General features: G+C 43.0%; 1 protein-coding gene across 7 annotated transcripts in view; it reads right to left on the bottom strand.

Moving 5' to 3' along the window:
* Window positions 1-25,597, bottom strand: part of ASTN2 (astrotactin 2) — a 903,825-nt gene that overhangs the window by 431,447 nt on the left and 446,781 nt on the right. Inside the window, exon 1 of one of the 7 annotated variants that reach the window (XM_077143607.1) lies at window positions 21,953-22,054. The exons of the other annotated variants lie outside the window; for them this stretch is intronic. The gene's annotated coding sequence lies outside the window, so the exon portion shown is untranslated. Of the gene's footprint in view, window positions 1-21,952; window positions 22,055-25,597 lie in introns of those variants that run through there. 7 annotated transcript variants of the gene reach the window in all.

The raw sequence follows: 25,597 nt of genomic DNA, 5'->3' as shown, positions 1-25,597 counted from the left end.
GCCTTTGTCTGAAAAAGCAGGCCTGTCTTCCCAGGCTCTCCCATTGGCATTAAGCATGGCTAAATGGGGGCCATATTTCACTCTAGAAGTGGTTGCATTTCAGGAGCAGAGTGTGATTAAGAAAGACCGATGGCCGGTAATATCTGCTACCAACACCTGTACTGTGCACAGGGATCTATTTGGCAGAAAGGGGCTATGTAAGAGCAAGATCATTACCATTTGAACTAGAAAAGAAAATGTGGTGGAGATGGTGAAGAATGGGAGGGGAAGAGAGGGGAGGTGGCACAGAGATGCAGACATCCAGCCTCTGCAGGAAATCCTATGCTGTAGGAGCTTGGGCCAGGGACAGGGGGCCCTGGGTCCTCAGCCCCAGCTCTGCTGCTAACTGAGGGGGCTGGAGCAAGTCGGTGCCCCTCCCTAGGTCTTAGATTTCCCCACTGATAAGATGCCCATGGTCTCAAAGGCCTCATCTTGCTCAGTTACCCAAGGCTGCAAGGGGCACCATGTTGGGGCAACCTCACCCCCAAAACAGACTAGATCTGCCTCCATGAATGCACGGAACCAAATTATTAGCTGCGTGTTGAGGGAATCAGCCCACATTTGGGGAGGCAGGGACCTGTGGATCTGAAACCTCAAAGCCGAGCACAAAGCTTCCACGCCAAGTCACGTGGGATAATGGGAAGGGTTCACATTACAGAACTGGTTGGGATCTTGGTTCCAATACTTCCACAGATCTTGTAGGCTAGTAAATTTGAGTCCCCATTTTCAGAAAGGGAAGAAAAGATGAAAGGACCTAGGATGAAACTAAAGTAAATAAATCTGAGCCGGAGTGAAATAAATCTGAGCAGGAGTATCAGCTCTGCCACTTTGTTCTGTAAACTTGGGCAAATTGTATTTCTTTTCTGAGAACCCGTTTCCTCATTCATAAAATGGGGATGAAAATATTGGCCTCCAAGAACTACTGTGAACATTAAATGGAATAATGATTTAAATGTTTAGCACAGAGCCTGGCTACGACTGACTCAATAAATAGAGGCTATTACCTCCTCCTCATCATCTAAAACACCTTCACCATCATCATCACCACCAACACCAGCTTTAGACAAAGGAGCTTTATCTTTCTTTCTTTCTTTTTTGTCCTTTTAAATCTCCAAGAGCAGAGGAAGGCTCTGTTCTGTGTGGCTCCAAAGAGGAGATGAAGGATCAACTGTCACAAGGTATAAAGAGGAGATGGGGAAAGCGGAGTTGAGAAGCAGCATGTATTAGGTACATTGTCTTCATTTGTTCAGAGCAGTCACTATTTACTGTTTAAAGTCTGGGGATACATAAGTGAACTCAACGAACATAAATATATTGTGTAACATTACATATAGTGTGATGTTAGGCAGTAACAAGTATTATGAAGAGGTAAAGTTGGGCAAGGGGAGAGCATGTGCATGAGGGTGTGGTGGGCAGACCGTTTACAGAGTGTGGTCAGTGAAGGTGATGTGTGAACAGAGACCTGGGTGAAGGGATGGACCCAGGGATTTAAACGCCTGGCTGAAGTGTATTCACAGAGGAGGGAATAGTAAGTGCAAAGGCCCTGGAGCAGAACTGAGCCTGCAGTCAAGGAAGGACAACAAGCAAGCCAGGGAAGTGAAGAGGTACTAGGAAATGATAGGGTTATGCAAGAGCCGACCACAAAGGGCCTTACAGACCATAGGGAGGATGCTGGATTCATTCCAAGTGCACTGGAAAAGCCACCGGGAAGTTTTGAGCAGGGTGACATGATCTGCTTTTTATTTGTAAATGATAATTCCAGCTACTGTGTGGAGAACAGACCGTGGTAAGGGTAGGAGAGGAAGCAGAAACCACTCAGGGGGCCACAACTATCCATGATGGTGGCTGAGACTAGGGAGGCTGATGGGGCGTTGAGAAATTTTTGAATAATGGATATAATTTCAAGATAGGTTTGCTGAGGGTTTGGATGTGGAGACAGAACCAGTCAAGGATAACGTCAAGCGTTTTGGCTTGAGTAATAAGGTGCATGCGGGCACCATTTCCTGGCCAGGACAGACTGTGGGTGGAGCAGGTTGGGGGAATAAGAAGAGTTCAATTTCAGACATGTTACATTTGAAATGTCTATTCGCTATCCAAATGGAGGCATTTATGAGCTTGGGGCTGGAGCTGTTTGACATTTAAAAGCACGGCACTGAATGAAATCACCGCGGGAGTGAGAGGTCTGAGGATTGAGTCCTGGTGCCCCCTAACATTTAGAGGTCAGGAAGTAGGGAAGATTTAGCAGGTATGAATGAGCAAGAGTAAGGCCAGGAGAGTGTGCTGTCTTGGAAGCCAAATAAGGAAGATGTTTCTAGCAGGAAGGAGTGACCAGTTATGTTACACAAACTAAAGGGTCCAGCAAGTGGGGTCTGAGACTCGATAACTGAATTTGGCAAGATGGAAGGTAACTGGGGAAACTGATAAAGAGGCTGTAGGGCAACTGGGGAAAGAGCTTGGTTGAAGAGGATTCAACAGGAATAAAGGGTGGGTTTTGGAGGCAGTGACTACATTGTGGAGAGGTTACACTATAAAGAGACATTACACTGTGTCTGATGGGCTTGATCTGTAGAGGGGTGAAACTGCAGGAGAAAAGCCCGTCATTGGTATGGCGGTCGAGTGCTTGAGTGTAAGTGCAGTACAAATGTTGTGGGGCTGAGCTGATGCAATTTGGAGAGACTCCTTTAAGGAAAAGAATACAAAGCCATGAATTAAAAATTAGGCATGGAATGGAATATCTATTTAGTATGAAAAATCACAACAAACTACTGACACTTTAAAGGTACACACATCTTTCTTGTGAGATCTCTTAAAGCCAGGATTTCTCAACCTTGGCAAGAATGACATCTGAGGACAGATAATTCTTTGCTGGTAAGGGGCCATCCTGAGCATTGTAGGATGTTTCGCAGCATCCCTGGCGTCTACCCATTAGATCCAGTAGCATGTCCTCAAGTCGTAACTACCAAAAACGTTTCAAGCTATTGCATCCCTCCCCCGAGAAACATCACTTTAGTCAGTTTATTTGAATCCTTACACACAAATGTTCCTGACGACAACCTGGGTCTCCTTATCCCATCTGAAATGTTTTGCAATCCCCAGTGAGCCCCAGTATTGAGAGAGGCCAGGGAAGTAAAATCCCCTGAAACTTAGTCTTCTTAGCTTCCAATAAATCTACCACTTCCTGAGTAGAGGGTTGGACTGAGTTTGGAGCAGGGATGGCACCCACCCCTAAAGAAGGGTCTAAGGGTATAGATACAGTAAGTTAATAGAGTTGAATCATCTGATTATTTCTAATTTCTCAGTGCAATGAGAAGTAAGGACATTCAATGAGAGGGTGTTAGCAGGAAGCTCTACTGGAGATAGGTGGAGACGGAAGGAATAGAATAGCTATTCTGGAGCATAAGAGAGTAAATAGATGAGGATTTCCATGGGCCTCATACTGGACCAGAAGTAGAATTAAAAAAAAAAAGACCAGTCTAATGAGAAGTGGGCTCCTTGTCTCCAGGGGTATCTCGTTTGTAACAGGCATTCGAGCAGCAATAGTAGGTCATACCAAATGGTTCTACAAATCCTTCTTGCTCTGAAATTCTGTGATTTTACTGTAAAGCAAACTGAAGCCCTCAGTACATAGTACAAAATTATTCCATAACACTTGTACTCACAAGAGAGTAAGATCAATTCACTGAAATAATGACTGTGATAGCTGAAAAAGTATTGATCCTGGATATGGGTGGATGCTTTCCACGCATTATCTCATTTAATAATCACAAGAAGATAGGAAAACAGAGACACAGAGAGTTTAAGTCATTTACCCACCATCACACAGCTGGTAAAAAGTGATGTCCTTGATTCCTAGGGGTGTAAACCTCCCTGGCAATGTGGGACAGAAATCCTAGAATGAGCTGGAACTTAGCATCAAGGGATTGAGAAAACTTTCTCAACTGAAAGGGAGGAGAAAGAAATGAGACAAAATAAAGTGTCAGTGGCTGAGAGATTTCAAATAGAGTCAAGAGGTTATCCTGGAGATTACTCTTACACATTTTATAGACACCCCCTTTTTAGTTTAAGGTGTATTAGACAGGTTAGAAGGAAATGCCCGAAAATGTAGAGCTGTGTTCCAGTAGCCATGTTTCTTGAAGATGACCATATAATGATACGCCTTTCACAATGTGACTGTGTGGTTATGAAAACCTTGTGTCTGATGCTCCTTTTATCTACAATATTGACAGATGAGTATAGATTAAAAATAAATAAATGATAGGGCCAACAAATACTAAAATAAATTGAGTAGACTGAAATACTAGTGAACAATGAAAGGGAGTGGTAAGGGGTATAGAAAAAAAATTGGGGAAACAAAGGTTAAAATCTATTGAGTAGATGGAAATATGAGTGGCCAATGAGAGAGAGGGGTAAGGGGTATGGTATGTGTGAGTTTTTTTCTTTTTTCTTTTTATTTCTTTTTCTGGAGTGATGCAAATGTTCTAAAAAATGATCATTGTGATGAATAAACTACTACGTGATGATAAAAAAAAAAAGTGTCACCCTCAAATTCAGAGATATTCTACAAATGCCCGACCAGTATGTCATGTAACTTCCAAAGTCAGGAAAAACAATTAAAGACTGAAAAACTATCCCAGACCAGAGAGGACCAAGAAGACAGTGATTAAGCCTGGATAGGATCCTGGAACAGGAAAGGACATTAGTGGGAAAATGATGAAATCCGAATTAAGCCTGGAGTCAGTTAATAGTTATGGACCTATACTGGCTTCTTGGTTTCAAAAAATGTATCATGGTAACATAAGGTGTTAACATAAGAGGAAAATGGGTGAGGTATATATCAACACTCTCTGTATTGTTTCTGCAACTTGTCTGTAAACCTAAAATTATTTCCACATAAAAGTTTCCTTAGAAAGAACAATGAGAACAGCGGCAGCGGCTGTTGTCAGAACACTATTGTGACAACCTGCCCAGCATTCTCACTCTGTTCTGCCTCCTGTGTGATGTGCAGGGCACAAGGATTTGTAGATCATTACCCTGCGTTCAACGTGGCCCTGTTTAAGGTCTCTGCTTTCTGCTTTTTTACACCTAAAGAAATGGCTTTGAACTGGAGCCAATGTTGGTTGAGCGTCAGCCTCCTATTTATTAACTGTGAGTCTGTAGAGAAATCACTTTCCATCTCAATGGTTTGATTTCTTGCATCTTTAAAATGCAACCAATGAGATAAATCCTCCTAGGCATGAGACTTAAACAGGAAATAAAGAAAGGCAAACTACTTGGCACACAGTAGGTGCTCAGTAAACACCTTCCTTCTTCTTAAGAGCTCATCCAGCCTCTTCCTTTCTGACAAGAACCTTTCATGTTTAATTTACAGGCTGGCTTAGGTAGCTGAATTCTAAATAATTCACAGCCTTGCTGTTAATATTTGTAGTTGTTGAATTCTTCTAATAAAACATTTAGAGATTTCTTCCCCCTGAAGTCTATTTTACTCAGAGAATGATTTGTTTTCTGAAATCTAGGACTTGGCTGCCCTTTATTTTCTTTTCTGTGTCTAATCCTGCCTATTGCTGCAGCAGAGGTAAGCAAGGATTTTGCTTGGTGTGGCTATGCAGACAGCATTGTCAATTTAGCTGAGGCTGGGACTTGGGAAGCAGGTTCACTTTATTAGGAGCTGCACGGATTAAGGGCATGGACTTGCTACTGGAGCTGCGTTTGAAATCAGGTCTGCCATTTCCTCACTGTGTGATCTCATGCCAGTAACTTAACCTTTCTGAGCCTTTTTGTTCCACTTCTACAGAATGGGAATAACACTCTGTTTGCTTTGCCTGACATGCTTCTTTACCTTTACATTCTGCTCATACCCATGGAGACTGCTTCTTCTAATCTCTCCCAGCCTCAGTCTCTACCTCATGCATTTGATATGAGAAATAGACTCTTCTGTTACTCTGGTCTCTTCTCACCTTGCTTTAGGCCAGTTCTACAAGAGCCACAGCCTCTTACTTGGACCCCACAAAATTCCATTGACTTTGCCATTTCTCAACTACCTCTGGGTTGGGATGGGGGGAAGGGAGAATGTTTCAGGCATGCTGTGGCATTTTCTTGAAGGAGGCTCCAGCTCCCTCTGAAAGATGCAGGAGGGTCTGAAACACCAGGCAAGCTTCACAGGTGCCAACTGTATTGTTCAAAGAATATACTCCCTTTTATAGCACTTATATTTCATTCTCTACTGCCAGAATGGAGACACATGCTGAGTTTCTGCATTTGTAATTGGGGAAGAACAGATGGAAGAGACGCAGTTGGAAGTAATACTGTCATTAAAATAATCTATATTGCTCGTAACTCTCCGGCGTGTGTGAGAAGGTGAGTGGAGCACGTGGACTGAGGTTCTTCATATCCATTCCTCATGAAAATTATGGGGGTCTTGTCCTTTGGTAGGATCTGAAAATTCACATTCTTTCTTGGTCTACTTCTGTGGCTCTCTCTCTAGCGTCAGGGCTCAGGAGATGAGAAAAGGAACAGCTTGGTTGAAATGGTTCCTTAAGTAAAAAAGGAGAGGGTAGGTCTTTTAGATGGAGAAAAGCATAGGTAAGAGTGCATTGGAAAACAGGCAGTATTTCCAATGAATGGTAAATAGTAGAGCAGTCCGGCATGGGCAGAGTTCTTGTTAGGGAAGGAGTCAGGGGTATGGCTCCAAGGACAACTTGGGCTATGGTGATGAGGTTCTTGGATGACAAGAAAGAAGATGAGTGAAAGGTGCTGCAGTATGGGAGAAAGAACATTGGACTATGAGTTGGGTTTGTTTCAAGCTGTTACTAACTAGTTGTATGAACTTGGGAAAGGCGCTTCTCTTTCCTGGGTTTCCGTTCTTTATCTGTAAAATTAGGATAACCATAGTTGATAGAAGTAAATCTTCAGTGGCTCAACGGCCAATAGCTCTAACATTTCAGCAGACATTTCAGCAGAACACATATAATTCCTAAGTCTTTTTTTCTCTATTAGCCAGGCTATCCAATCCTAAAGCAAGACAATCCTAGTCCCTGTTGATTAAATGGTAATAATAACAATAACAGCAACAATAATAGTAAGACAATATAGCTAGTCTTGACAGAGGGTCTATCTTGGGCCAGGTGCCATAAAGTGCTTTATCTACATCATCTTGTTAATCATCTCATTCATTATCATCAGAAGTCCAACAGATAGACAAAGTTACCCCAGTTCATGCCTGTGATTCAGAGAGGTGCAAGCATGTGTTTGAGTCTCCCAGGGCTGATTGGCAAGTCCAAGCATCACCCCTGCCTTCACTGGCAGCTATGTCACATTGCTACAGCAAGCATAGTACCTCCTAAGCCAGAGAACAGTATAGGTGTTTAATTTTCACCAGTTCAATCCTTTCCATGGTTCATCAAAGTAGATGCTGGAACCCACATTTTATAAATGAGTAAACTAAGTGTGCTGGTTTGAAATGATGTACGTACCCTAGAAAAGCCATGTTTTAATCCTAATCCCATTTTGTAAAAGCAGCCATTTCTTCTAACCCCTCTTCAGTATTGTATGTTTGAAACTGTAATTAGATCATCTCCCTGGAGATGTGATTTAATCAAGAGTGGTTGTTAAGCTGGATTAGGTAGAGGCATGTCTCCACCCATTTGGGTGGATTCTGATTAATTTCTTAAGTCCGATAAAAGAGGAAACATTTTGGAAAATGAGAGAGATTCAGAGAGAGCAGAGCAGAACGACATAGCCACGAGAAGCAGAGTCCACCAGCCAGCGACCTTTGGAGATGAAGAAGGAAAATGCCTCCTGGACAGCTTCATGAAACAGGGAGCCAGGAGAAGAAGCTAGCAGACGATGCCGTGTTCACCATGTGCCCTTCCAGATGAGAGAGGAACTCTGACTGTGTTCGCCATGTGCTCTTCCACTTGAGAAGGAAACCCAGAACTTCATCAGCCTTCTTGAACCAAAGTATCATTCCCTGGATGCCTTTGATTGGACATTTCTGTAGACTTATTTTAATTTGAACATTTTTTCAGCCTTAGAACTATAAAGTAGTAACTTATTAAATTATCCTTTTTAAAAGCCATTCCATTTCTGGTATATTGAATTCCAGTAGCTAGCAAACTAGAACACTAAGGTTCTGCAAGTCACTGGTTCAAAGTCATAAAACCAGCACATACCACAGCTGGACTCAGACCTACCAGGTACCAAACTTCTGATGCTGCCTGGGGATTCTTTTCCCCTCAGATTCACACAGGCAGAGTCCAAGATTAGGGAGCAATTCCTCAACCCCTTCCCTTAAAGTGCTGGATGTCCTTTGCAAAGTCTTTTCTCTGAGATGCCCCATTTTGCCACATTTCCACACTGTCCTCCCCTGCCCTGTGAAGCATTCTCCTCTCAAGACATGTTGAGGCCACTGTTACACTGCAAACACCTGGGCTGGTATCCTAACCTGTCTGGATCACAGTCTTAGATGTGCTAAAAAGGTACAGAAGTTCCTACAACTATGACCAGACTTCTCCTTGGTGACAAGGCTTTTTGGCCCATGAACCATCATGCCAACACAGGGTTTAGAAGTTGATTTTTCACCATTTACTCCTGAGAAGGTCATCTTAAGTCTAGATGTTGGGGTTTCATTCTTTTGTTTGCCTCCCTTCCCCTTCTCCTCCCCACTGATCACCCATCATCAATAAAAAGTGCTGGCAAAGCCCTGAGGCTGCTTTGTACACATTAGCTCAAAAATGTCTAATCACAGCCCTACAAGGTATCTACTGTTTTGTTATTCTCATTTTACAACTGAGGAAATCAGGTTCATAAAGTTTAAAAGACTTGCCCAAGGTAGGTGGTACTTACTGACAGAGGCATGATTTGAATCCAGGTTATTAGTCTGTCCGGCATCAAACCCGAGGGACTTGTTTTTGGCTATACCATGTGGGCTGGTCCAAAAATATTATGTACCCCAGTGTGCCAGTTTACAAGGATCATGTGCCCTGGAAAAGCCATGTTTTAATCCTGATCCATCTTGTGGAGGAAGCCATTTCTCATACTCCCTGTTCAGTGTTGTAGTTTGGAAGCTTGAAGAGATTATCTCCATGGAGAGGTGACATACCCAATTACGGGTATTAACTGTTGAACAAAGGGAGATGTGACTCCACCCATTCCAGGTGGGTCTTGATCAGTTTATTGGAATCCTTTAAAAGAGGAAACATTTTGGAAAAAGTTTTAGAGTTATGAGAACCATGAGAGCCCACGCAGCCAGAGACCTTTGGAGATGAAGAAGGAAAATGCCCGAAGGAGAGCTTCATAAAACAAGAAGCTTGGAGAGAAAGCAAGAAGACGTTGCCATGTTTACCATGTGCCTCTCCAGTTGAGAGAGAAACCCTGATCTTCATCGGCCTTTCTTGAGTGAAGGTAACCTCTTGTTGGTGCCTTAATTTGGACATTTTTATAGACTTGCTTTAATTGGGACATTTCCATGGTCTTAGAACTGTAAACCTGAAACTTAATAAACTCCCACTTTTAAAAGCTGTTCTGTTTCTGGTGTATCTCATTCTGGCAGCTAGCAAGCTAGAACACCCGGAAAAGCCATGTTTTAACCCTGATTCAATCTTATGGAGGCAGCCATTTCTTTTACTCCTGATTTAGCACTGTAGGTTGGAAAATTGTCTAGATTATCTTCACGAAGATGTGACACACCCAATTGTGGGTATAACCTTTAATTAGATGGAGATGTGACTCCACCTATTTCAGGTGGGTCTTGTTTAGTTTTCTGGAATCCTGGAAAAGAGGAAACATTTTGGAGAGAGTCAACAATGACAGACACCTCAGAGCTAACAGAAACTTCAAAGCAGAGCTGATACAGATGCAGACACGTGGAGAACAGAAACATGGATGTTTGGAGATGCTTGAAGGCCAGCAGAAGGTACCATGAGATGTTAAGCAAGCCAGAAAATGGAGAGAGCCAAAGGAAGCCAAGAGATGAAAGCTATCCCAGAGAAGTAAAGTTAGGAACTCCCACAGGAACAGAGGCTGAAAGCAACGGAGCCCAGGAGCAAGGACCAGCAGATACCAGCCATGTGACTACCCAGCTGACAGAGGTGTTCCTGACCCACCAGCCTTCCTTGAATTAAGGTATCTTCCCCTGGATGCCTCAGTTTGGGCATTTTTATAGACTCAGATGTGTAAACTTGTAACTTATTAAATTCCCTTTTACAAAACCTTTCCAGTTCTGGTATACATCATTCTGGCAGCTTGCAAACTAATACACCACATTTCCTCCTATGCTAGGAAAAATTAGATTTGGTCTTCCCTGCCTTATTCCCCTGTCCTCCTTTCTCACAGATACAAGATTTCTCAGTAGTTAAGGAAATGTCATTGTCCCAGCTATTTGTGTAACAAAGGTGATCATTTCTTTATGGAACTCTTTTCCCATTTTATGTTTCTACCATTTTTTGCATAAATATCAAGAGATTCTTGGGCCCTCCTGTGGATTTCAAAAACTCCAGACATACAGACCATGTTCCTGCCACCCACAGGTCTTTGCACTCTGGCTGAAATGCTTTCCCTTACCCTGCTTATACTTTATATTTCAGATCAACCATGACTTTCTCAGAGATTTCTGCTGAGGTCCCCTGATCCAGTGAACTCTCACAGCATCGTGCAATTTTTCTCTCTAGCAGAAAGTTTAGTTTATGAGGATTCATTACTTGATGCTAGGTGTTGGATTGAAGCTGCCCCACCCACCCCTATCACTAGATCACAAGCTCTAAGAGGGCAGGGACCACAACTGTTTGGATCACTATTGAGCCCCAGTTCCAAGAGCAGGGCTTGGTACACAGTAAATGCTCAATTACTATTTGCTGAATGAATAAATAAATGAGTACCTTAAAGTTCATGATGCTAAAAACAACAGAAAGAATGCCTAATTATGCGTTAAAGAGGCCTAGCTTTCTCAGGTTCCATCGCAAATCTCAGAATCATAATTTGCATTTTAACAAGATCCTTAGGACTTTGGTCTGTGCATTAGTGATCAATAAGCACTGCAGAGGAGAAAAGAAAGTAGAAGAGCATGATAACCCATGCTAATTAAATAATCAGTCAATTAATTAATTCAGTAAAATTATATAATCACCTGTTATGTGCCAAATACTATATTAGGCCCTGGGGTTCTGGGATCTCTGGTATATCTGGTGCCTGCTCTAAGTAAGGGAACGCCTGATACCTGCTCGGATAGGCAGGGCGCCTAGAGCTACTGGAATAGAGGGAGGGGCTGTTGGCGAGCCTGGGGGGAGAGAGGGCTTCCTTTAGGTGCTGACTTTGAGTGGAAAGTAGAGTGGGGTTGTCCCTGTAATCAAGGGGACCTCCTTTTACATGTTATCAGGCTGGAGGTGGGCAGATGGAAGCTGTTGCAATAATCCAGGCTAGAAAGGCTTATGTCACACTCGGGTCTGCAAGACAATGCCATACTGAAAGACCTGCCTAAAATACCCTGTGAAACAAATAATGGGCACATTCTATGACCTTTTCTCAGCCTCCTTAGCTCTTTTCTCATTTATACTCTGTTTCCAAATGTCAATCTTCCACCTTTTTCTTGTTTTCCCCTAATGTTCCCCTCTCCCTGCCCTTCAAGCACTTTCCTTCCTACCATCTCTATGGTACATCCATTAGGTAGCATTTATGCAGCCATTGGAAATGATGTTTACAAAGACTGGGTGATAACATGGAATAGGCCTAAGTTATAATAGGAATTAGGTTATCAAATTGTATGTGCATGTGATTACAATCCTACGAAATAAAAAAATTAATAAATCTACATAAAGTAAAAAAAGAAAATCAAAGCAAAACTCCAGAATATATCAACAATGTCTGTGCTTGTAAGGGACCATATTCTCTATTCATAAATGCATTTATTTTCTATTTCTCTATTTTCATTTTTTTTATGGTTAGGACTTCTTCCAGCAACGGGAAAAACAAACATAACAAATTAAAAATTGCTACCTTTTATTCATGAAATTATTTTGGTCAAGTAGGTTCACTTCCCCAAGCCTAGGTTTTTTTATATGTAAAGCAAGGTCAATGGTTATACATCCCACACTCGGTGTTTTGAGGAATCAAGTAGATCGTGTCCATCAGATACTTGTCATAGAGCCTGGCACGATCGTAAATGTTACACCCACAGTAGTTTATTTTGTCACTGGTCTGCTCCCAGTTCACTTGTTTCATACAGGTTTAAATCAAAGGATGGGGAACGTCTGATGTGGCAGGAATGGAGGTTGGGGGAAAGGGGTCACAGGTCTGGACGTCCTGAACTTTGGAATTAATTTTGGTCCTGACTGTGTGAACTTGGCTTTGGGGGCTTTGCTTCCCCAAATGTTGAAGAGAAAAGAACACAGGCTCCATCATCAATGTAACTTCCCGTCACATGTCTAAAAGGTAACACCTCAATTCCCCGGGAATTCACACTGCGGATACTCCCACGAAGTATCTATTAGATGATATCTATTAGACATGTCTGTTCCACTTTCTGAACTTTGTTGACTGATGAATGAAAGATCCACCTTCTCCTCTCTGTTGAGGTCAGGAGATCTCATCTTTGCTTCCTAAGAGCTACTAGGCTCTTCCTCCCCTACTAACCACATGGCAATTCTGGGAGAATTTCTTAGATTGTGTCAATGTAAAAATAATGCCATTTTGATGTGTTAGGAATTCAGGTGTATGGTCCGTAGCCCAGGGCTGGCAAGCTCACCCCGCTTTGCTCTTTATAATTCAGGTCTTATAATTGGCAATTCTTGTTTCCAATACTGAGTTCCTGGTATCCTTCCCAGTACTGCACTCTGCGTGAGGAGAGAAGAACATATGCTCTCCAAGGGCCTTTTGAGCTCTAACAGTCTCCCACTCCTCCAGACAGAAGCAGTTTCAGGGACAAGGGAGGATGTTTCTTGTGAGCACGTGGCTGTGCCTCAGAAGCGGTCCCTCTCCCTATCCTCCACCCGCTGACTCGATCTGCCAGGCTCAGAGGAGCGGGTCCAGCTGGCTCTGCTTATGAAGAAGCTCTAAATAATTGTAATGGCATAAAAGCCAAAGAGTTGGTTTCCAGCCCCAGCGAGAGGCAACATTAATGGAGAATAACTGTAAAGGGAAGAGCCTGGCTGAGGCAGATGGAGAGAGAAAAAGGAAGTGAAGAACAGGAACAGCCAGCATTCAGGATCCATGAAAACATCCCAGGTCAACATCCACCTGGGTCTCAAGAGACTCTTTGTGCTCATGAAGCCATCTTGATGCCTTTAATACCTTAAAGGTGAATCCTATGGTAAGCTCTTGACCACACACTGCCTCACTTCATCCTCACAAAAGGAATGTCCGCTCCCTGAGGACAGGGGAGTTTTGTCTGGTTTGTTCACTGTTGCATCCAGTGAGGCTGAATATACAAATGGACAATGGCCAGACCATATATGAAATAAGGACCTGACCCTCAACCTGCAGCAATCTGCCCAGGAGGTCAAACCTCTATAGCAATTGGCCCCAGATGGAAAGAACTTAATCAATAACTTTCAGCTACCTTAATTTTTGCTCCTGTTTCCAATTTAGGACCAGTAGAGAAAGCCATCCCAAAGGATGTCCCATTTCTTTTTTTCACAGGTAATTGCTCCAATTTTATTTTTTTCCAAGAATGTGTAGGTCTGGTGGGGCCCAGTCTGAGTGTGGTGTCAGAGGAGAGCCCAATGAAGAACAGATGGAGGGAGTCAGCCAGACAGAGAGCAAGCAGGGCACCCACCCAACTGCTGAGCAGGATGAGGCTGGTGGGCATCATTCAGCTCTGCGATGACTCGGTGTGCCAGGCCTTGCCCCTCTGACTTGGAGCAGGTGCAGCCCCTCGGCGTCTGCCAGCAGGGCCCCTCTTGCTGGCAGAGAGCAAACTCATGCAAGCAACCTGCAAAGGCCCAGCCCAGGGAGGCCAGGGGGCCAGCCGAGTATGGCATGCCCTGCCTGTCCTGCAGACCCCTCAGCCAGCTCAGTCACTCCTCTTCTCTTAGGAGGGTGGGGCAAGAGGCAAGAGGATTGATGTGGCTGAGGCCTCTTCTCATGGCAAACAAAAGGCCTCCCATCCCCCACCACAGAGCCATTTGGTAGAACCTTGAGGGTATCAGAGGCTCCACCTGGGGCCCATGGGGCAGGGTGGGGTCATGGGGGCATCTGCCTGGGGTCAGGCTTGGATACTGGGTCTGGCTGTATGTCTTCAAGTGAGGCTCCTCCTTGGGGTTCTGAGCACAGGGAGTGTGCCCCTGCCAGGCGGCAGGCAGAAACTGATCTTCAGACGTTTGCTGATTGACTAAATGTGCTTGTTGGGCTCAGCAGTAGGTTGGCATGCCAAGCCAAGTCTCCCTCAGTCCTGATGGGGAGACAGACAGAGAATCAGCAGAAGTGGAGGGTGGGACGAGGCTGGGATGAGAACTATCATTCAACAGTAACATGTAACTGTCCCTGAGGCATAGGTATTTGAACAAATAAAGGAATGAAAGACCGGTCGTGGGTGGCTGGATTTCCTTCACAGATAGAGTCAAAAGTCCCTGGCAAAGCAGCTGAAGGCTCCAGCATGGGCCTGCGTCTCCCCCTCCCTTCCAGGCCCCTCCTTGGTGTGGCTCCAACTTGGGCCCTTCCCAGAACCCTGTTTCTATCAGCTTCTCCCAGCTTCTGCCTCGCCTCGGCCCATACCTGCCTTCCAGTTTCTCCACAGAATCCCGGGTAATCCAAGTCTCTCCCACAGCCTGGCTAGCCAGACTTCATGCTGTAGGCACAGAGGTGAGGCAGGCCAGGCTCCAGAGCTCTTAACTGAGCCCTCTGAGCCTCAGTTTCCTCATGTGTAAAGCTGACAATGATGACACATTCCTTGCAGGATCCTTATAAATAATACATTAAATTAAAAACACACTGTGCTGTGATAGCCATAAAAACAGCTAATAAAAGAATTGTCTCAAGACAACAGAAATCAAGTAACCATCGAGCTCGGCTGACACAGTGCATCATCTTATCTGCTGCTTGGTTTTGGCCTCCTGCCCTGCAAATTCTCTCCCTGTCCTCTGGCAGGAGCATGTGGCATGTCCTCTCTGCCATGCTCCCGTGTTCCCCAGAGCACCTTCCTTCTCCTTGCATGCCACGCTCACATCACAGCCTCAGGCACCTTCCAAAGGACCTCACGGCCCCTCATCTGTGCTCTTACACCCAGCCCAGCCGAGCACCTCCCCTGATTTCCTCCCTGGCTGCTCTTCCCATAGAAGCATGAGGTCTGTGTGGGGCGATGCATGAGCATTTGGGTTTGCCCTGGGCTTGGCAGGAGTAGTGGGAGATGTGGTGGAGAAACGATGACCGAGGACCACCTGTGGGGGGGGTGGGGACATCAGTGGGATAGAGGCTGTTCCATTCGCCCACAACTCTTAGAAACGCCATAGCCAGGACCACGGGGCCCTCCATGTCATTCTACAGTTAGTTTCTCAATGTCATTTCACACAGGTGTGGCCATGGCACGAGGGCAACAAAGCATGAAGACAGGCTGCTGGTGATCCTGGACTTCTGTCACAGGGCAAGGTACCTTGTGGCATCTCCTGGTCTATCCAGCTCTGGCTTCAGTCAAATGCCCCATTTCTAGGCACCCGAACCAATAGCCCGCAATCACAGCATCTCTGAAGCCTTCCTTTTTCACCACTACACAGCTTTCCAGCTCCTCTGCCTCCCTTTGAGTCTCTGTCAAACCTAAATGATGGTGGCTGAGTCCCTTGCTATAGCAAGTTCAGAATAAATAGCCTTTCCATTTCCCAGTTGGGTGGTCTTCATTTATTTCCACAATTCCCATTTCTTAGATGAGCACCAGGCCTTTTGTATGCATTTGTTTTGGTTTCCTTGGCTGCTCAAGCAAATACCATGAAACGTGTTGGGTTAAACAATGGAAATTTATTAGTTCATGGTTTTGAGGCTAAAAGTAAGTCCAAATCAAGGTGTTAATACAAAACTTTCTTCCCAAAGACTGGCGTTCTAGGGATGGCTGCCCATAACCTTTGGTCCTTAACCAGTCACATGGTGGCATCTCTTGGTCTCTTCCTTCTCTGGCATGTTCTGCTGATGTTCAGCTTCTAGCTGCTCCCTCTGGGTCTTTCCTTCTCACTGTCTGAATTTCATTCTCTTACAAACGTCCAGTAATAGGATTAAGACCCATTCTGATGAAGATGAGCCACACCTTAACTGAAGTCACATCATCCAAAGGTCCTACCTACACCCACAGGAATAGATTGAGTAAAAGAACATGTTTATCTGGGGTGCATTCACCTCCAAGCCACCACAGTTTTCATTAAGGATTTGGTGAAATAATAAACAACAATTAACCAGGGTCAGGTTGCTGTAAAGAGTAGATCCAGACCTCAAAGCCTGCCTTATTTTGCATCATGTGCCCACAGACAATGCCTATTCTCTGGTTCTCCACTCAAGTTTTCTTCCTATGTCATTTTGTTACTGTAGACCACTTCCTTCTGTAAGTCCTCTGTGGCCATTTCTCTAGGAGTTAAGAGTCTTCTAAGAATGACATAACCCATAGCCCTCTCATTCTTTACCAAGTTGAAACCCATCTTCCCCAACAGGCGGCTCATTATCTACCCTGAGCTGTGCCTGAGTACTTGATACAGGAATTATTATTGTTTAAAAAGTGTATATAACAAATTATAAATGTCTTGAGGAAGGTCCTATGTCCGATTTACTTTGTGAACTGCCACAATGCCTGGCTCATAGTGGGTAGGTTTGTAATTGATATTTATTCAACAAATTATTAGCTTCACCCTTGTAATCACAGATTCAGAGGGCAATTTGGCAGTGCCTATTAAACTTTTAAATATTTTTACCCTTTACCATATTATTTTCACTTGAAGGGATTTAAAAGTATTCAAACAGGTTCACAAAATACATGTAAGATGTTCTTTACTGTAATATTGTTTATAATTGTAAAGAAAAAAATAACATCAAGATACATCATTGAGGGGTGGTTAAACAGCTCACAATACATCTGCAGTATGGGATATTATGTGGCTATGAAAAAGAATGCACACATATCTGTGTGACCAGTCTTCAAGATTTTGTGTTAAGTAGAAAAAATAAGTTTCAGAAAAAAAATTACAAAGTGTTATCCCATTTTGGGTTAAAATTTGCCAATGTAACTGCATGTGACCAGTTCTGGTAGCATGCATATCAAATTGTTAAGCAGTGGGTACTTCGGGGGCATGTTATAAGTTTGTGGAGTGAAGGAGATTTCTGAGCTTTTATTCCAAAAATGTGTTTTGCTCTTTTTTAATTTTGATAACTTAAGACTATAGACTCACAGGACACAAAGGATGAAAGGGACCTTGCTAGGACAGAGGCAATGCAGGAAGGAGCTTATATTGATCCATTACCTGCCAGAGATCATGTTAGTGTCACTGCATATACTCTACACAAAACTTTATCACAAACTCTAAGAGATAAAGCTACTTCACAAATGAGGACATGAAGGCTCAAACTCAAACATACGTTCACTGAAATCTCAAACTTGCCCTCTTCTTCCCAAGAGCATAACACTTAGATTCTAATGAAATTTCTCATTTTCTGGATGAAGAAATGTAGACCTGGAACTGCTGAATGTCATGTGCAGGTTCACCCAGCCAGAGGCCAGCAGCCCCAGGGCTCTTTCCTGTACTGTATCTTCCTCTAATTGCTTCTCACATCTGGAGGTTATCACCTTAATCAGACAATTTACTCTTTTGGAGGACAGGAATTTCCTTTCTGTTTCTTTGCTCCCAGACACTTCTTCACTTCACATGGAGAGATTTACTCCTTGATGGCTCAAGCCAGCATTTTATGGCTCTTCTTGATCTTTTTGCTTTAGAGATGGTGCTGTCTTGGCAAAATCGTGCTTCTGCTGGGGAACAATGGCATCATCTGCACTTTTTCTGCAAAGAGATGAGCTGTAGGAACTGTCTTGTGATTTGACCTAAGATTCACTTATTAGGCATGGCAGAGAAATCTATCAGCCTTGAGATTTCAACCAGGGGATGGAGTTAATCTTGAGAGCCACTGGTGGAGGCTGTTTTCAATCTGGGCAGGGCAATTTCAAGAGGAATTTCAAAAGGCAATTTTCAAGAGAGTGGGACAAGTATTCTCATTAGAATCCTTAAATTTCAGAGTTGGGATGAACCTTAGCAGACATAATTATATTCCATCTCTGACCCTGACAAGGGAGCTCTTGGGGGGCCTTCCTGCAGAGCGGCCACCAAATGTTGGAGAGGTCGCATTGGACAGCGTGCTCCATTGTCAGACAGTACTCCCATGAGTACTTGCTGGCGATGCCAAGGTCTGCCTCCTATGAAACCACTTCCCATGGGCAAATGAATAGGATTTGGAGGTAAAAGGGCTGGAAGCTTCACCCCTGTCTACTGTTTTGACTTGGGAGTAGTTACCCAAGCTAGCTAGGAAGCCTGAGCTTGGAGGACCCATAGAATCCAATCTCTCATTTTATAGATGGAAAGAGCGAGGACCAGAGAGTAGAAATTTTACAAAAATTCCAGTCCATGCTAAAAGAGTACAGCCACACTCACTTCATCAGTATAAAAACAAGGAATCATTTCCTCTTTCCCAATTACCAAAAATCAGATATTCCTTTTTAAGTATACTTTGCTGGATATCATAGCCCCCCTTAATCATCATCATCATTGTCATCTTCATGGAAAGAGCAATTATTCCTTAAGTGTCGGCTATGCGCTAGGCATTCTTTTAAGGGTTTTGCATTTAATAACTGCCTCTTCAGAACCTCCTGGGAAGGAGAGAGGGGTCTCAGTGTGAGAGGAGGAAGGCCCACCTATCACGACAGTTGTCTTTCAAGTAGATTTTTAATGGGAGCAGAAGATGCACTTTCTCCTGCCAGATCTTATCAGCTGAAGCTGGTAGTTTTGGAGCAAGAGGAAAATTGGACCACCTTTCTTATGCCAAAAGGAAATGCAGATGTATGTGTACAGGCATATACTCACTAACTCACATTGGCTCCCCAACAAATAGACAGAAAGAAACATCAAAGGCAGGCTCAATTTAGAATCACTTGGAGTCCCTAAATTTTTCAGCTTCTCAGACTCAAACCCAGCCCCACTGCTTTTTTTTCCCTCTTTTTGTGTAGCTGTTATAGGCTATGATTAAGGAAGACTTTGCTTTTTGATGTCTAGCTTGGAGCTTTCAACTCATCCCTGCACCACTGTCTTACTAACCCTCATACACAAAGATATACACACCCTACACACACACACACACACACACACACAATGTGCACACACAGACATACAGACACAATGCATTCCAAAGTGTCCAACGCCTCCTCATTGCCACTAGAATAAATCTGAGGCTCTCTAGTCTGGAGAGTTTGTAATTAAGGCCCTTTATGATTAAGTCTCATTCCTTCTTCCAAAACTTACTTTCTCTATTGCTTATCATGATCCTCATGCTCCAACCAAAGTAATTTACTGTGCATTCCATCCTGGCCTACCTATGAGCCCTTTGACAGGTTGTGTGCCCTGCCTGAGTGCCTATCCTGCCCCAAGGCCAAGGCCTAATCCAAATGTCACAACATCCATGAAGCCACTTATCATATTCTAGAGCTTGTATGTAAATGATCTCTTCTGCATCAGAGCTCTTAGAATCAGTTTCAAAAACTGCCTTGAAAATACACATTGATCCCAATAATTTATGCAGACGCCCTAACTGTTGCCATGATTCTCCACCCTTCCACTCAGTTCCTTTTTATGCATATTTCCTTTTGGTACATTCTATAGACTTGGCTCTTGCAAGAACCTCTGCTCCCTCATTCTTCCTGATTTTGTTCCCTACCTTCATGTTATCAGGTCCTACTTCAACACCATTGTCTTCATAAAACCAGTGTAGATCACTTCAGCATTGTTATTTCCGTTGTTATTATAAGAGATGTCTGACCAACTCATATAAGAATATTCCTGGCCATGCTGATAATAATAATTTCAATAAGACATTTGATTCCTGAGCTTCAGGCACTGTTTTAAAGGCTTTACATGCGTTGTTTTGTTTAAACCTTTCAGAGTCCCTATGAGCTGGGTACTTCATTTTAATTCCCATTTTATTAATGAGAAAACAGACATTTGGAGACGTTAACTCACTCATACAAGACCACTGGAGAATGATAAAACTGGAATTTCAACCCAGGCATGGCCAACTCCAAAGCTCAAGCTTCCATTCACTTCATCAGACAACAACCCAGAGACATTTAGTTCATGATATGCAGATTACTATATTTGAGGTAAACAGTTATGAGACTATTATTCAGAAATAAAAGCAAAAAAAAAAAGGGTGCACAGGTAGTTCAATGGTTAGAATGCCCACCTTCTATGTGAAAGAGCCAGGTTCTCGGACCATGTACCCAAAGGAAAAAAAAATAAGAGAGAAGGGTTTATTAGAGAGTGGGGAGAAAAGAGAACAAAAACCCGTGGATAGTCTGAGAACAGTCAAGCATGACGTTTTGAGTAAATTAATTAGCTGGAATCAGGTAAAAAGGTCAGCCTGGACCATCTATCCTTAAGCAGGTTGAAAGGTATACCAAAGAAAACCATTTCTACTGCTTATGGATTGCCCAGAAAACCTTGCAAGTTCAGCTGAGAAGCACAGGTGGAAGGTGGCTTCTGACAGCTACCAAGTCCTTCCATCAGCAGGTAGGCAGAGTAGGGGAGAGGTCTTCATGCCTGCCTCATCAGAACCTCTCATTAGAGTGCCCCCTACTTATTTTCCACAATACTGATTTCTATAATTAAAGGAAATTAGGTATGGGGAGTGTTAGCATGTGAACCTGTCACATGGTCATCTGATGATAAATGCAGACCTATTATTTGCCCCATAAACATGAGGCTTTCTTTTATTTTTACATTTATTGTTACAGGAAGCTGGTGCAGCTTGTTTTCCTGGCTTTCACTTTTCAGGTTACTTCTTTAGCCAGCTCCAGTAACTCACTTGTATAACACACGGTAGTGAGTATTCAAAGAGTGCACTGCTTTGAACCAATCAGGCCCGTACACTGGAATTGTTTGGGCTGCAGTGAATGGGTCACAGTTGTGACAGAGAGCCCTCTCTCTGACACTTGTGGACTGCAAAGTGTTGCGTCTGCCTACATGTTTTCTCCCCATCTCCACATAGGACCCTCAGGGCAAGATTCTTTTCTGATACATCTCTGATCTCACATAGTGCCTACCCCAGAATCATGCCTGTGGCAGACATTCAGGGAGTGTTCTTGGAATAAATGAGTGGTGATTGAAAACAACATTGTGCCTATTGCTAGAATCAACTGGCTGTCGGTACCACCAGCACCCTCCTTTTCTCAGAAGCCACACTAATGTAATTGTGGCCACAGTTCTTTCTGCATGCCCTTTCATGGTTGTGCAACAACCCACCTCAATCTTCCCTTTGCTTTCAAGTCATTATAGTTTGGCATTTCCTATGACACTCTGCAGCTTGTCTCAGCTTCCTTCTCCATCACTATGCCTGATCTCCCAAATGATTCTCTCTTCCAAATAATGCTAAGCTGGCTACAGATTACCGAGTATCTACAATGTACCAGATGGTTTATAAACAAACCTCTCTGGATCTTCACAGTAGCACCATAAGTAGGTCTATTACTATCTTATAAACGAGGAAACTGAGACACAGAGATGTGACTTTATGGGTCTGAGAGATAGAGCTAAAATACAAACACAGGTGTGACACATACTACAGTTCAACAGTTCCACCACTACACTATATTTTGCCTTCAAAGAGGGATGATTAACATGCTCAGATAGTCAAACAAAATTGTACATAGAGATTTGAATACTCATGGACCATCAAACCCACCAATCTTGTGTTTACTCACAAGTCCTCATGGTAAGTGCTCTTCTTTCTTTATCCTTAAACATAATTCCAGTTTCTGCAGCAGATACTTAATCCTTCCATGTGTAAGACAATGTACAGTACTCTGCTCAGGGTGCAAAGGGCATGTGCTATATATCGTGCCCTCCATGAGTTTACAAAGAAGCAGGGAGATGAGGGGAAAAAAAAAGAAAGAAAGAAAAGGAAAAAAATGTATTAAAAGTCCTGATTATTAAAATATTCTTAGAAGACAAAAGCTTACGGAGATTCACTCAGAATAATCGTGTATTGAGAAAGAAGCCAGACAAAAAATGAATACCTACTGTGTGATCCATTTATACAAAATTCTAGAAAATGCAGACAGCTACAGTGACAGAAAGCAGATCAGAGTGGTTCGCTGGTAATGGGGGTGGTACAGGAAGGGTGAGAAGAAAAGATTACAACGGAGAATGAGGAAGCTTCTGGGGGTGATGGATACTTTTCTTATTCTTATTGTGGTGATGGTTTCATGGATATATGCATATATAAAAATGCATCAAATTGCATACTTCAGAAAAAAAAAAGCTTTTGGAGATTCAAAGGAATGTGTTTGGAAGGGTGAAGGAAACTGACATTTACCGGGCAGACTCTGTAAGCCTGACACTGTATTAAGTGCCTTAACGACAATGGTGGCCATTTTTATGCACCTCTTATATACTACAGTCTTTTCATATATTGTTCATCATCCTCACAAGAAATCAGCAAATAGGAAAGTCCATTGAGGGGCTGCAGAAAAAATATGGAACTATTAAACTTTCCCACTTGGGAAACCCCTGATACTCTCTCAAAACTAGGCACTCCCAAGTTAATAGGCCAAGTCCCAGATCTTGAGCTTGCTCTTATAAAACTTATTTCTGTAGTGGAGAAGCTAAGCCTATCTGTAATTATGCCTAAGAGTTGGTTCCAGAATGTTGCTTCCATGGGACTGGAGTGCAAAGGATATTAAGGAATGATGAGAAAGAAAGAAAGAGACAGATGGGATCAGGAGGTCTGAAGATCAGCCATAACAGACAACAGACAACTTTATTCTTAACCAGATACTGCTTATATAGTGCAGGGTGACAAAAAGGCATGCATGCATTTCCTGAGGGAATGGAGTGCTTATCTTTCAGTGCTCTCTTCCTTCATACTTAATATAACCATTTGGGGTAAACAAAATTCTCTTCCTCCCAGACTGTTCTACATAAAGCAGATAATAATCTCCACAGTTTACTGCCGCTGCCACCCTGACGCCAGCTGCTCCCAACAAATTCTGCAGGTCTTGTTTTAACCCTTGGCTCCTACACCAGAAAATCTCTTCGGTTGCTCAGATGTGGCCTCTCTCTCTCTCTCTCTAAGCCCGACTCTGCAAGCACAATCATTTCCCTCTTCTCTACATGGGACATGACATCCACATGTAAGAGTCTTCTTAGCAATGTGGGACATAACTCCCAGGGATAAGCCTGGCTCTGGCACATGGGATCAACAATGCCACCTTGACCAAAAGGGGGACAATAACAAAATAAGGTATCAAAATAAGGTATCAGTGGCTAACAGAATTCAAATAGAATCAAGAAGCTATTCTGGAGGCTATTTTTATGCAAGCTTTGGACAGATATTGCTAATTGTCAAGGTTTGCTCAACTCCAACCAACATCATTCCTATTAACCCTAAAGAAACCCAGGACTCTACCTGGGATCCTACAAATGTGTCATAAACTAAGTTTACTTTTCAGAAACCTAAAACCTTCTTATGGTTCCTAGGTTGGATACATCCTGAAAAACAGAGGTGCCAGCTTCTCTAAGGTCGTCAAACAGTTCCACCCTCTATGTCATATTGTCAACACCCCTTTTCAATTCAAAAAAGTTAGAATAGGTATAATACAAATAGTCCTAAAGATTGGGAGAAGGATCAAAGGCAAAGGAAGAATTATAACGAGAAGTTAGGATTTAACAAATGAGTACGACTACTGAATCATTATATTGATATTTCTTTTTAGTCTCCAGTGTCTTGGAGCAGCTAGAAGGAAAAACAAAAATATATGGAACTGTAAACCATACCAATCTTTAAAATCTGCTCTATAACTACTTGTTAAAATGTACTTGGAAATGCATTACTTTGTGCTATGTATATATATATAGCTAATAAAAAAAAAGAAATGATCAAAGTAGGAGTTCTTATGTTTATTTCACAAATAAACTGAGGCTCAGAGAGAAGGAAAATTATAGCCTAAGGACACACAACTAGTAAGTATCAGGATCAAAATTAGAATCCAGGTCTGTCTGGGTCCAAAAGAGTGACCAAAAGACTCACTGCCACATTTCTGACATTCCTCACATTAGCCTCTGCTCCTTTCATCTGGAGCCCCTTTATTAGCCCCTTTTATCAGTAAAGCAGAAGTGGCTGAACCTGAGTCAGAAGGACCTTGTGGTCTTGGGGGAAATAAGGAAGACTTTGTGCAGGTATGAGCTGAGCTGGGTCTGGAAGGACTGGTAGGACTTAAGTGCACAGGCACTGGGAAGACATTTTCCGTTACACAGTCTTCATGAACCAAGGCATGGAGATGTGGAAGTGTGGAATACACATGAAAAAAAGTAAAAGTCACTGGCCAGTGGGGCCTGCGGTCTTAGGTGGCTAGAAGGGAACAAGGCTGGAACCCTAAGTTCGACCTAGGATGCTTGACTATGACTTTATGCTTGCTTTGAATCAAGCATGATGACCCTGAAGAGTGAATGTTCTAGGGAAGTATTTCCGGAGAAGAGGCTTCAAGATTATTTTAGTGGAACCCTTCTAAGAAACTAAGTCTGCTTGCTCCAACCATGAAGTACAGTTGCTTCCCTGACATTGCCTGCATGCAGTCTTGAAGCGTTTTGTAGGGACCCCTACAAAACAGAAAAATAAAGTCCACAGCACCTTCAGGAGCAGAAAAGAACTTGTTTCCCACCATCTGATCTGAATAGCCCTTTGCTGACTAATTGAATTATGCTGGCCCACAAACTGATAGACAGCTGCTAAAAATGGTTATTGCATTATTAATTCGCTGCAGCAATTTCACATTAAACCTATACTGTTAATAATTTTTCCCCTTCTATTTCTTCCTTCTTAATTAGACTATTTAAAACTTTGAAGGAATAGTCTTTCAATGCTAAATGAAGGCATCGGGCAAATTACATTTTTGATTGAATACTTCTCTGATAGGCCAGCAAATGAGACTGTTGAGTTGTTAATTATTGTCAGAGTTCCACACGATGCCTGCTAATGAGGCAGTCAATCTCAGCTGTCAGTCCCCGAATATTAATGGTGGCCAATGGGATGTACTGGGAAGGATACTTGATGGAGGTCCAGGGTGTCAGGTTGGCTCACTGGACATAAAAGGTTGGGGACTTCCCATCGCTATAGTTAATGGGGTAACTGGGATGAGCATGAAAAGAGATGGGCAAGTGGAGAAGAGGTGAAAACAGGCAGAACAGCTTCATGGCTTCAGGTGGGTCATCATTGGGATGACCCACTAGATTGATGGTCAATATTTATCACTGATGGTCGGGACTTGGAGAGATTATTAGCAAGGCTGGAATGTCTTGGTTGCTGATGGGCATGAGGTGGTGACTGCTGAGCAATCATGAGAAGCTAC

Source organism: Tamandua tetradactyla, chromosome 2, assembly GCF_023851605.1.
Source record: "Tamandua tetradactyla isolate mTamTet1 chromosome 2, mTamTet1.pri, whole genome shotgun sequence".
Classification (NCBI taxonomy): Eukaryota; Metazoa; Chordata; class Mammalia; order Pilosa; family Myrmecophagidae; genus Tamandua; species Tamandua tetradactyla.
This window is presented reverse-complemented; position numbering and strand designations above follow the sequence as displayed.